Here is an 11,457-nt window from a genome sequence, read left to right on the forward strand (position 1 = left end):
CGGTTCTAATCTTAAAACATTATAGTGATTAGCTTTGAGCCTTTGACCATTGAAATTTGGTTAATGGTTAGTAGTTTAGTACTATTAAATCAGATCCCTCAAAGCTTCTCTTATGTCCCAGCCAAAAGCCCAAGACAAAAAAAAGGAAAACAATTTAAATATGAAAATGAGAAATAGGAACAAGAAAAAAAATATACAAGGTCTATTGAATATTAAGATTGTGTAGAAATGTACCACTTGGAGTTATTTTTAGCCGGAAAAATGTTTCTTCCTCTAGCTCCTTCCCCAGAATATCGACAGCTATCGGCTCAGGCTAAACGCCATTCAAGTCACCAGTATGCTGTGAGAGAGAATCATGATCGGAGAAGTTATAGGAACTTGATCTCCATTGTTAGTGTTCCCTGGTAAATTTTTATATTGGCTCGCTAGTTCTGGACCCTGCTTAAGAAGAACAAATTTAGATAAACAGCCGTCCTTGTCTGCACGGCCTTCTTTCTCTTCTTTTTCCTTTAATTTCTTATTTAGGCTTTAAAGGAAACAAAGGATGAAAGAAAAAGAGATAAAAGCCAAGTAAGAAAGCATAACTAGATGAACTAATTCATGCTCAAGACAAAAATACACTACCCTCTCCCGTCTCCAAGCACAAATAATTGCCATGTAATAGACCAAGAAGAAACTATTAATAAATATTACAACACATGGAAACAACTTACAAAGTTTCCATTAAAGTGAATATATGTGTGATCCAGTTTAGAATTATGTGTGAAGGTATCTTCATCATCAGACACTTCTACACTCTCAAACTAAAACCAGGGGAATTTGGAGACATAGGTAATGCAACGTAACATTGCATAAGTAGAGATGATCAAGCCGACAAGTCTTATGTATCAGGTAAAGAATCTAGAAAAGAAAACACCGAGAACTATGGAAAAAAAGAGACAATAATGGGATAATGATATATCTATTGTCAACAAAATAAGAGAAACAACATTTGAATCTTATTGAAAAAAGGAAAAGAAGATAGAAACAACTACCTGGTAGATCCAATCAAGGCCACAGAACTTTTTACTTGACAGTATTAATCGACCGAGGACTAAGTCTATTTTTGCAATACTTCTAAAAACAACATGTTCTACGTAAAATGAAAAATTAAAGATGGAGAACGAGCAACAAGGAAACATACCAAAAGTTACAGGGACTCGTGTATGAAGTATCAGTATCACACACGGGTATCAGGTTTACCAACTCCTAAAAATTCAAAATTTAAGAAAGTAGGACTCATGTAAAATAATACGTGACTTTTAAATTTCTCTGGTGCATGCATGTCAATAGTCATAGCTGATTGAACCAATAAACATGCAAGCCAGTCAAGCCACAACTGCTAGCTCAGCTACCATGATCTGCCATGTATAAGATACCAATAAATAAATCATGTAAGATAATTAAGAAACCTTAACAGTGCATACACGTAATTTTACCACCCTGACTTGAAGTATCAAATTTAGTGTTTTTCTCATGAACAATTGGTTTTGGATAACTTTATAAATGTTAAGTTCATCAGGCTTACCAACTTTAGCGCATAATATATCTACACATTGTTAAATTCCGTCTAAGTAGAATTTCTACAGCTTCAATTAGCAAAGCTCCTACATTAATAGATAGAATATTTCAAAACAGACCAGCCATATCATTTATGTCTTTTCCTGTTCATGTCTAAGAAAGAAAGACTAAAACAATTGAGGTATTTTACTGCAAGATCTTAAAACATGGTAAAAGGTTGATAGACATAAGCTACAATTGGGGATCTTTGAATGCAACCTCACTGACCCAATGCCACAATTTTTTTTTACTCACAGTAACTTTTAGTTATCAGAATAAAGCCAAGTATCCCAATTTCGTAATCACGAAATTGATTACAATTTAAAAAAATAGAATCAATCACATATAGAAATTTAATGGCTCGACATCATACATAACTCACATTACTTTGCATGCCCTTGCGAAATGGTATTTCGGGTGTAGCTTGGGCAACCAACATCATGAACTGGTAAATAAAATGTCTACTCAAAAAGCCTAATAGAGAAAATTTAAAGATATATACTTATCATAGAAAAAAAACGACTAACAAGCTAAAATTAAGTTTAAAAATCCTGAATCAAGCAATCAAAAGTAAGTCCTTGTGAAAGTTCATCTTTGTAATCTACCATCTCTCCCATGAATCTTTCTAAGCAACCTGAGGACCAAGCTATAAAACAAGCAGGCTTAAGTTGTGTTCTCCATCACAATGATATTGATACATTTCACATCCACGGTAGGTTATATTATCCTATGGGACAAATCCTGACCTAGGAAAAATCATAATGCAACTGAAACTAAATTTATGTTTTGAGTAAGAAATTCCCTTGATGAACAAAACAGTATAAAGGAACAAGCACATGAGATAGCCTAAATCAAAAACTTTTAGGCTACAACCCAATTTCACAAAGAACACAAGAACATGAACATCTTGCCTACAATCCAACTCAAGAATAAAATAAAGGGGATCCGAGACTCGAGAACAGAAAGAAATTGTCATGGAGGTATAAAATTCAGAACTAAGATCACTCAAAATTATCCCATCAGACACTTGATTAATATTGTAGACTCGATACAAAGTAGTTCTCTAATTAAGTCATGCGAAATGAATCACTTAAAGCACTTGATTGACATTGTGGACTAAACATAAAATTCCCTAATTAAATCATACAAAGAAATCATTAGAATCATTCATCAGAATATAGTGTAATTCACATCAACAGGGTAGCAGAATAGCACAGAGTAGAACGAGAAAAAAACCAACAGTATAGCATCATCACCGAGCAACCAACTGATCCAAACTTAATAAATAAGCCAAAATAACCATTGAAATCAACAAATACACCATGAATAAAATCAACCAAATTCCTCAATCATCCAAATTCCCCAATTAACTGAATTCCCTAATTAAGAACCCTAATTTAGAACTCAAAACAACACAAAAAAATTCCATTATAATCGGTTGAAAACTTAAACAACAAAATTATGAAATTTAAGAGCAAATTCGATCAAATTTAATAGCAAATTTAAGAGCAAAATTATGAAAACTAACGTGGTTCTTCGCGCAAATTCAGAACTGGATTCCGTCACCTTCTATATGTTGCTTCAAAGGAACGATGATGGAAGATAAAATCTGTTGCTTCAAGGAACGCAGAGGAGGAAGGCGAAAGAGAACGAGGAAGGCGAAAGAGAACAAGGAACGCAGAGGCCTCTAGTGAAGAAGAACGCAAAGCCCTAAACCGTGAAAAGCAGTGAGAGGAAACCCAAAATAAACGCAATCTGTTGGATAAAATAACGCGCCCTTATGAAATATTTTTAATAAACCTATTTCTTATTTGATTTTATTTTTAATTTTTAACATGTTTTAGATGTTTGACAAAACAACCGTTGCAATATCTCATTAAAATATTAAAAAACTAAAAACTGTTGCAATAAAATAGTCATAATATATAAGTGTTGCAATAACTTTTCTATAGCAACGTATTTTCAAAGTCAAAGTCTACTAAAATTAATAATTATTTAACTGTTGCAATAGCTATGATATAGCAACGCCAGGAAAACTGTTATCTAAAAAGGCGTTGTTATAGCCCTATTTTGTAGTAGTGTGACGAGCACTTCTGGACAAATTTTAGCAAGCAGAGAGATTCAGAAAACTAACCACTTTGACTTTGCTATTTCTCCTTTTTATTTAACGAATCTCAATTATGGGACAGGATACGTTCTGTTCGATTTCTGGATCGATTGCAACAGAACGCGTGAACAATTTCGCAGCGAGAGGCTTAGGCTAAGGGTTGGAGTCAATACTCAGAATATAATTATGTGTTGTGTGTGTGTTCCTTTCACGTCGAATCTAGGGGTTTATTTATAGGGAAGAGTTAGTGGAAAGATAGAATTTCAGAGTTCTAATCCACAAAGAATTAGGAAAAAACACGTACCCAGGTATTTTCAGCGCCCAGGCCTGGGCGCCGAAGATTTCGGCGCCCAGAGCCAGGCGTTGAAAATAGGGTCTGGGCTGTTTTCTTTAGTCAGATTCGGATTCCTGAAATCCGTAGAGTTTGAGATTTAATCGAGTCTTTTAGCGCGTATCAATTTTATGACGGAATGCGTCTGGGCCCGTTACGAACTCTAGGCTCGTTAGGATTTTAATTAATACGTAACTCTTATTTCCGAATCCAATTAGGAATAGGATTCTCGCGGTTTTCTATCTCATTTAGGATTTATGTTGGAATGCAACACCTAATTCTGACAAGTTTCTATCCTTTATGATTTGCCACTTTTAGAAGCTACCTTTTACGGCAGTTACTATTTTTAGCAGGTTTCCATAAACATCAGGTTTCGGGTGAAATGAAATGGGGAATCGAGATTCGTTTATTTTATAGGAGATGCGTTGTCAAGTGGAGATTTATGTTTTCATCATCGAACCATTCCCTTTCGGGAATGGGGACAAAAGTAGGTGTCTACAGTTTCGTTAATTTTAATCGCACTTAAACCAAATTATTAAAAATCTGAAATTTAATTGTTTATGAACGATTTAAAGCTTCGGATTTTATTAATTAAAAGTTCAAACTTTAATGTTGATTCGTTCGTTCTTAAAAGTTTGAATGTTGTTAGCCCTTGATTTAATAATTTTACGAAATTGGATTGTCGTTGGAATTTATTAAATCGTTAAAAATCGTTGTTTTTTGAAAATAAAAATCGTAACTTTTTGAAAAATAAAATTAATGCAAGTTCGTGAAATTAAATTTAATTTTAAGTAAGTTGGTCCGTATCACGAACCAAAGGCACGAACACGAGTGTGGTGGACGTATGGCTCGTCGAGCCATACGGGCTGCTACACGAAGGTCGAGCCGCAGCGATACGGGCAGCAGCAAACGTGCTGCGTGCCTCGTGCGCGCTGGGCGAGGAAAGGGCAGGCGGTATGCTTGCGGGGCTGCGACGAAGCAAGGCGCGAGCCATGCGACGTCCAGCACACACGAAGGCACAACACGCAGCGCAGGGGCAGCGATGGCTGCGGGAACGCGCGCGCGCGAGGGCATGGGGATGTGCGAGCCTTGCTCGTGCGTCTCTTGAGCCACACGCAAGGCATAGGGCTGGGCGCAAACCTAGCCCAACTATGTAATCGGACTTTTTTCGTTGAAAATTGTTTATTTCGTTGGGCTTCGTATATTTGCATTAATTTGGGCTAACGGAATATTTAATTTAATATTTTATTTGCTTGGGCTGGACCGCGAGTTTTAATTTAATATTTCATAATTAATTATCCGAAATAATTATTGGTTTGAGTGGGAGCCACTAAATGAAATTAAAATGAAATAATTATTTTTAATTATTTTCGTAGGTCGCATTATTTTAATTAAATTCAATTTTATTTAGAATAAAGTCTAAGGATTAATAATTTGGAAATTTATTAATCTTTTAGGACGCGTTTATGTGAAAGTGAATTTTAATTCATTCACGTAAATACTTTCATATTAACATGGACCATTCGTTTTAGCACACGAATGGGTGAATGCAAAGAAACCCACGACTCTTAACACTCTTACAGAGTAACAGCCCCAAAATGCCAAAACTTAATTTTTTTTAATGTTATTGTAATAGAATATGAGAACCATGAATTATTAGTTGTAATTTGAATTTTGGATTTTGGATTAAGATTTTATTATATGCGTCTGAGGATTTCGAACCCTTAATGAGAAAATCCTGGCACCGCCACTGCTAACGCCCGACGTTTTTTTTTAACAAACGATAACCTCTTTCCAAAATGATCATCTTATTTATGGTCTATTATGACATAAAAATATATTCTTTAGCCGACGATGCTAATGACCTTCTTTTTTTCTGTAAGACGCGTACCCTGTTTAGCCCGTTTGAGCTCCCCGACAATATAATTTATCAGTTTGACAAATAAAACGAAAGTGGTTAGAGGTCAATCAAGTCATGATTACTCAAATTTTCTTATTTATTCACAAAATCCTCCTACGAATCTATATTTATTTCGTATAACCTTCAACTATTGTTTATTTGCAACTTAGTCCTTTCCCACCTCTATAAATACTCAGAGTCGTCTTAAGTATTTTGGAGGCCCTGTTCTAATCCAGTCCTGGCCTTAAAAATGTGGCCCTTATAAATACGAATAAATGTGCAATAATCGGAATATTACTAGGAGTACTTTACGAGTATTAAGTTTTTATACCAACAAACCGAACCATTAAAAATTCAAACAATCTTTTTTTTTATTTATGAAGTCCTAAAAACATTCCCGCAATTGCTTTGTCTTCCTTTACACAAAGAAGGATATTCTTTAATTAGGCAGAATACATTAGGATAAACCATTTAAACTCTAATTTTCTTGGCGATCTCTGGTATCCTACAAGCTCTAAAAAAACTCCACCTTTTGGGTATATAGTTGAAGACAACAAAATAAGTACTAAAAAACTTAAAAATAAGAACAAAGTTTATAATTTCATCAATAAACTCTCAGACTGATAAACGAAAAAAATAAACTCAAAACACATTAAAATCGCAATAAACCGAGGGAGCATCAAATCAGACTAAAATTGCAACTAAAAGTTTAATTAGGCAAAACAAACTCAAATCAGGCTAAAATCGTAGTAGTTAATTAATAAAGAAAACAAAATTACATCAATAAATTCAAACTGGAAAACGAAAATTAAAGAACAAAATTCATATTTTCATCTATATTATATCACCTTTACTGATCTGCAAGTTTGTTGATTTATTCTTCGACCTTCAGCAAATCCCCAAATCCTATTCCTTCCCAATTTCCAGCAAATATTAAATTGGGGAAAGGAGATCTATAATATGATTTTTTTTCTTCTTCAAATGAAATTCGAAAACACATTGCTTGATAAATTGGTAAAGAAATATATTAGAATAGGGGATTAATTGTATGGAAATAGATTAAATCCGATCAACTACCGATAACATTCATCAGAAAATGTTATTGTTAATTGAATAATTGAGAAGAAGAAAATGTTTAATAGAAAGTTTGGTTAGAATATGGAAGGATTGACGATTATTGGAATTCAAATTTTTTGGAAACAAGAAAGTAATTGGTAATTGGAGAAGATTGCGTTTATTGGGTTGAGAATTTATTATGTTTATTGCGTTGAAAATTGATGAACTGAACCATGAATGAAGTACTCTCTTTCTATTTTCCCTCGGTAATACTTAAATTGGGCACGACAATCGTTTACGAAGGTGCAACGATCGTCTATAAGATGCAATAATCATTGAAAAATAATCATCCTCAATAATTTACGAAAGACATTCACACACTGCACATAAGGCATAACATTTTGAATCATATTGGTCATGAGGGTCTAGATTGGCCCTCACTTCCTTTATGTACTCAAATCATTTAATATTATTGTGGCAATTAAATTGATCCACAATTCACACTGAGTATGCAACCAATAGAAAAATTAATCCATGACGTGTTACCTAAAGGTTGGGGTATTATGGAATCCTCAAAATAGAATAAAGAACAATTCCTTGAAAACTTTAACTTTTATTGCTAACTCCATAAAGGTTTATTACATCCTTCAAAATAATAAAGAACATTTCAAACTTCAATAAACTTTAACCTTAAACTGTTGTAGCTTTGCTACTTATTCTTTAAAACATAAAAGAGCTAATTAACTATTTATGACTTCAAAATATTTGTGGCCTCTTGCCTATCCATCGCTCCTGAAAGCTTTCGGAGTGAACTTTAGATCTCAAGATCATCGAACTCTTCTTTAGGGTCTTCATCGGGGTCTTCCTCAGGGTTTGCATCTTCTTCCATGTCTTCATCTTGATTAGGCTCACTTGCCATCTCCTGTTCACTTTCGAGCTCTTCATATGAATCACTAGAAATCTCAATGGTTGGCTCATGGGCCGCTGGGTTAGGATTCTCTGCCTCAACATCTACATTCTCATTCTCCAAAGCTACATCTTTTTCCTCTAGGTCATTATTTACACTTACTCCCATAGGTTCTTCTGTAACTGCATCTCCAACATGACTCCCTACGATTTTACCGTCTCTAAACCCACTTTCTGCCGCCTCAATAATGGTGGTCAGAATTTCTGAATCATATTTCCATCTACCATCCCAAGTCCCATACTTAGCCAAGTTTGGAGTTCCATTATCAGAATGCATGTCTTTAAACTTTTCCTTGAGTTCGAGGTATGGAAATTTGTTAGGTAAGCAATTAATGATAGTGGCTGCTATGGTATCCTTTCTCATTAAGATAGGTTGCCCTTGAACTTTAGCATGATATTCACATCCAAACACAATTTTCTTCACGTAAATGTCAGGGGTTTCTATATCAAGTTTCTCGAAGGATCCTATGTTGGTATACTTGGAAAGAGACATTTTATTCCTGAAATAAACAATTTCATGTCTCACTAACGATTTTCCAACCAAATCATAAACAAAGTTCAATAATGCAATAAGTTTGGTGGAAGCAAACAATTCTTTATGCACATTTAAATGTAACATTAAACAATTAGCACACGCACGTACATAACAATCAATTTCTTATGCTAGCATTGACTAGCTACTAATGCACATATAATTCTATCTTATATGCCCTTCTTATACTACCATCTCTCATAAACTAAAGCATTGAAATAATTTAAATGACAAAGTAAAAGAACGATAATATAAGAAAATTATAACATAAAATAATAACATAAATATAAATATAAAATAGATAAAGTAGAATAAATTAAGGAAATGCGTATCGAATAAATTCGAAAATAAAGTTATTAATTCGAAAAAGATTTATATTTCCTAAATAACGAATTCTAATTCTTGAAACAACTTAAAAAAATTTGAACTCCTTTAAAAAAATGTATTCATATTATTATTATTATTATATTTTTTTTGAATAATAAATAATAAGAAAAATAAAAATGTCGAAAGTATCACTTTAACTTGAAAAAAATAACTTGAGTTCGAACTTAAGTAAGAAATATTATATACTTTCAAACAAGATAAAAGGAAATCGGCCCCCCAAAAAAAAGTACCAATTTTTTTGAACACTATAATACGTATAATCTCGATTTTTAAGAAATTTATTTTAAATAACTAGATAGTTAGGCGCCTAAAATTTTATTAAAGTAAAACCTTAGCTTCTAGATACCACTTTGTAACACCCCGACAGTTCCCTTTTTCTAAAACAACCCTTTTATAAATATAACTATAGAGAATTATCAAGGCATTATCGCCCGTGTGAAAACGTAACGGCTTATTCAGAATTTTGCAGCGGAAAACATAAAACTAACTTTAGGTTTATAAATAATCGATTACAGGTTTAGTCCCAAAAATCAACCAACGAAAGTAAGGAAATATAAATAGTATGACAAGTTTAAAGTCCAATTAAACAAACCCAAGTCAACTTAACAAATCAAAACTAAATACAAGTTCTCTATTCCCGATCCCAATGATGCAACCTCTTCAAACCTGCAGATGGACAATGCTTATTGATCCTTAGAGACTGCTCACCAAAGATTGGGTCATCACAGGATCAATAAGGCATAGCCATGATCAACATGCATAAGCAAAAGCACGTAATCAGCAAAGCTGAGTACTACATACTAAATCAATAGTAATCCTAACATGATTATATTAAACGAACAACCCTAACATGATACTAATGAACACAAACAAGGGCAGACAAAACATGATAGTTTGACGACCATACTTGACCAGACTAGACTAGGCTAGACTTTTAGCAATAATATTATTTTAGTTGAAATAGACAATGGACCGAGTTGTCCATCCAGAAGTCTTCACTAAGGAAGATGAGGTACGGGCGCGACTCCGTAACCTCAGTGATCTGCGATATCGAGGAACGTTTTAATAAAAATAGAACACGGTGATCAATCCGGTCCCAGAAAAGGCCATGGGCTACCACCATGAACCCCAACTCCTGTTTGTCCGTCACTTTAGACGTGCACAGTCTAAAGCTATTACTACTCAGTTTCACTTTACATGATTTACAAATTGAGTCTCTGTTACGACTCAACAATCACATAAGGCATACAATCCACGTTCGTTCACAACTGCTTTTATCTTGGAATTAAGTAAGCGATCATAAAGGCATCAATCAAGACTCATTCCAATTTACCCAACCTTTCCTTTAACCATGATCAACCCTGTACATGGGTATAAAGTTTCAACTTACTAAACAAGGTCCACCGCCCTCATAAAGTAGTGAAAAGCTAAAAAGGGAACAATAATCAATCGATCCAAACTTTAAATCAGTGAGGAAATGATGTAAATTTCTCTTCAATTTTGATAGCAGATTAACTGTAATATATATATATATATATATATATATATATAGTGATCAATGTTTAAATTAGTGATGTACGGGTATGCTACCAGCTGGCTGGTAGCATCGCCAAACTGTTAAGGAGGCACGTGACCAGTTATTATTAATCCTTAACGGCAGTTATTATTCCCTACCAGCATCTCTTACAAGCCGGTAGGGGGGAGGCACGTGACCAAACCAAGAGGTCAACGGGTCGCTATCAATCGGGTAGGACCCATTTGTCCGTACGCCCGACCCGCGCCTATATATATGGGCTTCATTTATGACAAAAGGTACGCAAACACAATCATTTCCACTAAAACCAAAATACTTATCACTCATCATATCTGACTTTAGCATCGGAGGGGGGATCCTCGAATCACCCTCGAGGCTAGTTCATCTTTGTTATCTGCGTAGGATATCAACAGGGTAACAGTAGCACTCAACCAGCAAGACATCTCCAACCGTTCCCAAATCATACCGGAACAATTGGCGCTAGAAGGAGGGGATCTCCCAACCTTGTCAAGTAAATCAGCCATCATGGATACCAACAACAAAAAACCTAGAAAAAACAACAATCTCCCACAATCAGCAGTGATCACACCAACATCAGTAGCACAACCCGCAGTCAAACCTTCTCTCTTACCTGTCTCAACCAGCCAAGTCACACCACTTACCGATCCTCCCCCAAAAACACTCAAGTCACAGATAAGCATTGCCCCCCCAGGTTTTGAAGACCCGAACGACGTGATCATAGAGGACGAAACGTCCATGGAAGAAAGGGCACAAGATTCCCCATCACCCCCACAGATTCAGAGCAACCTCTCGGCGTTGTCCCAAAGGTTCACACCACAACAGCTGCTGACGGCGTCTGCCGTCATGAAAGCAATGGCTGAACTGTCCTCAAGGAGGACGGAGGGAAATCAGATCGTGGTTACCGGCAATCGCCCGGGTGTGATGCCGGTTAGAAATCTCTACGAAACCCTAGAGCATGAAGTGGTACTGCCAGCACAACCTGAACCAATACTTGTACAGAGTGAAAATCCGGGTAGAAGAAAAA

Source organism: Spinacia oleracea, chromosome 6 (assembly GCF_020520425.1).
Source record: "Spinacia oleracea cultivar Varoflay chromosome 6, BTI_SOV_V1, whole genome shotgun sequence".
NCBI classification, from domain to species: domain Eukaryota; kingdom Viridiplantae; phylum Streptophyta; class Magnoliopsida; order Caryophyllales; family Amaranthaceae; genus Spinacia; species Spinacia oleracea.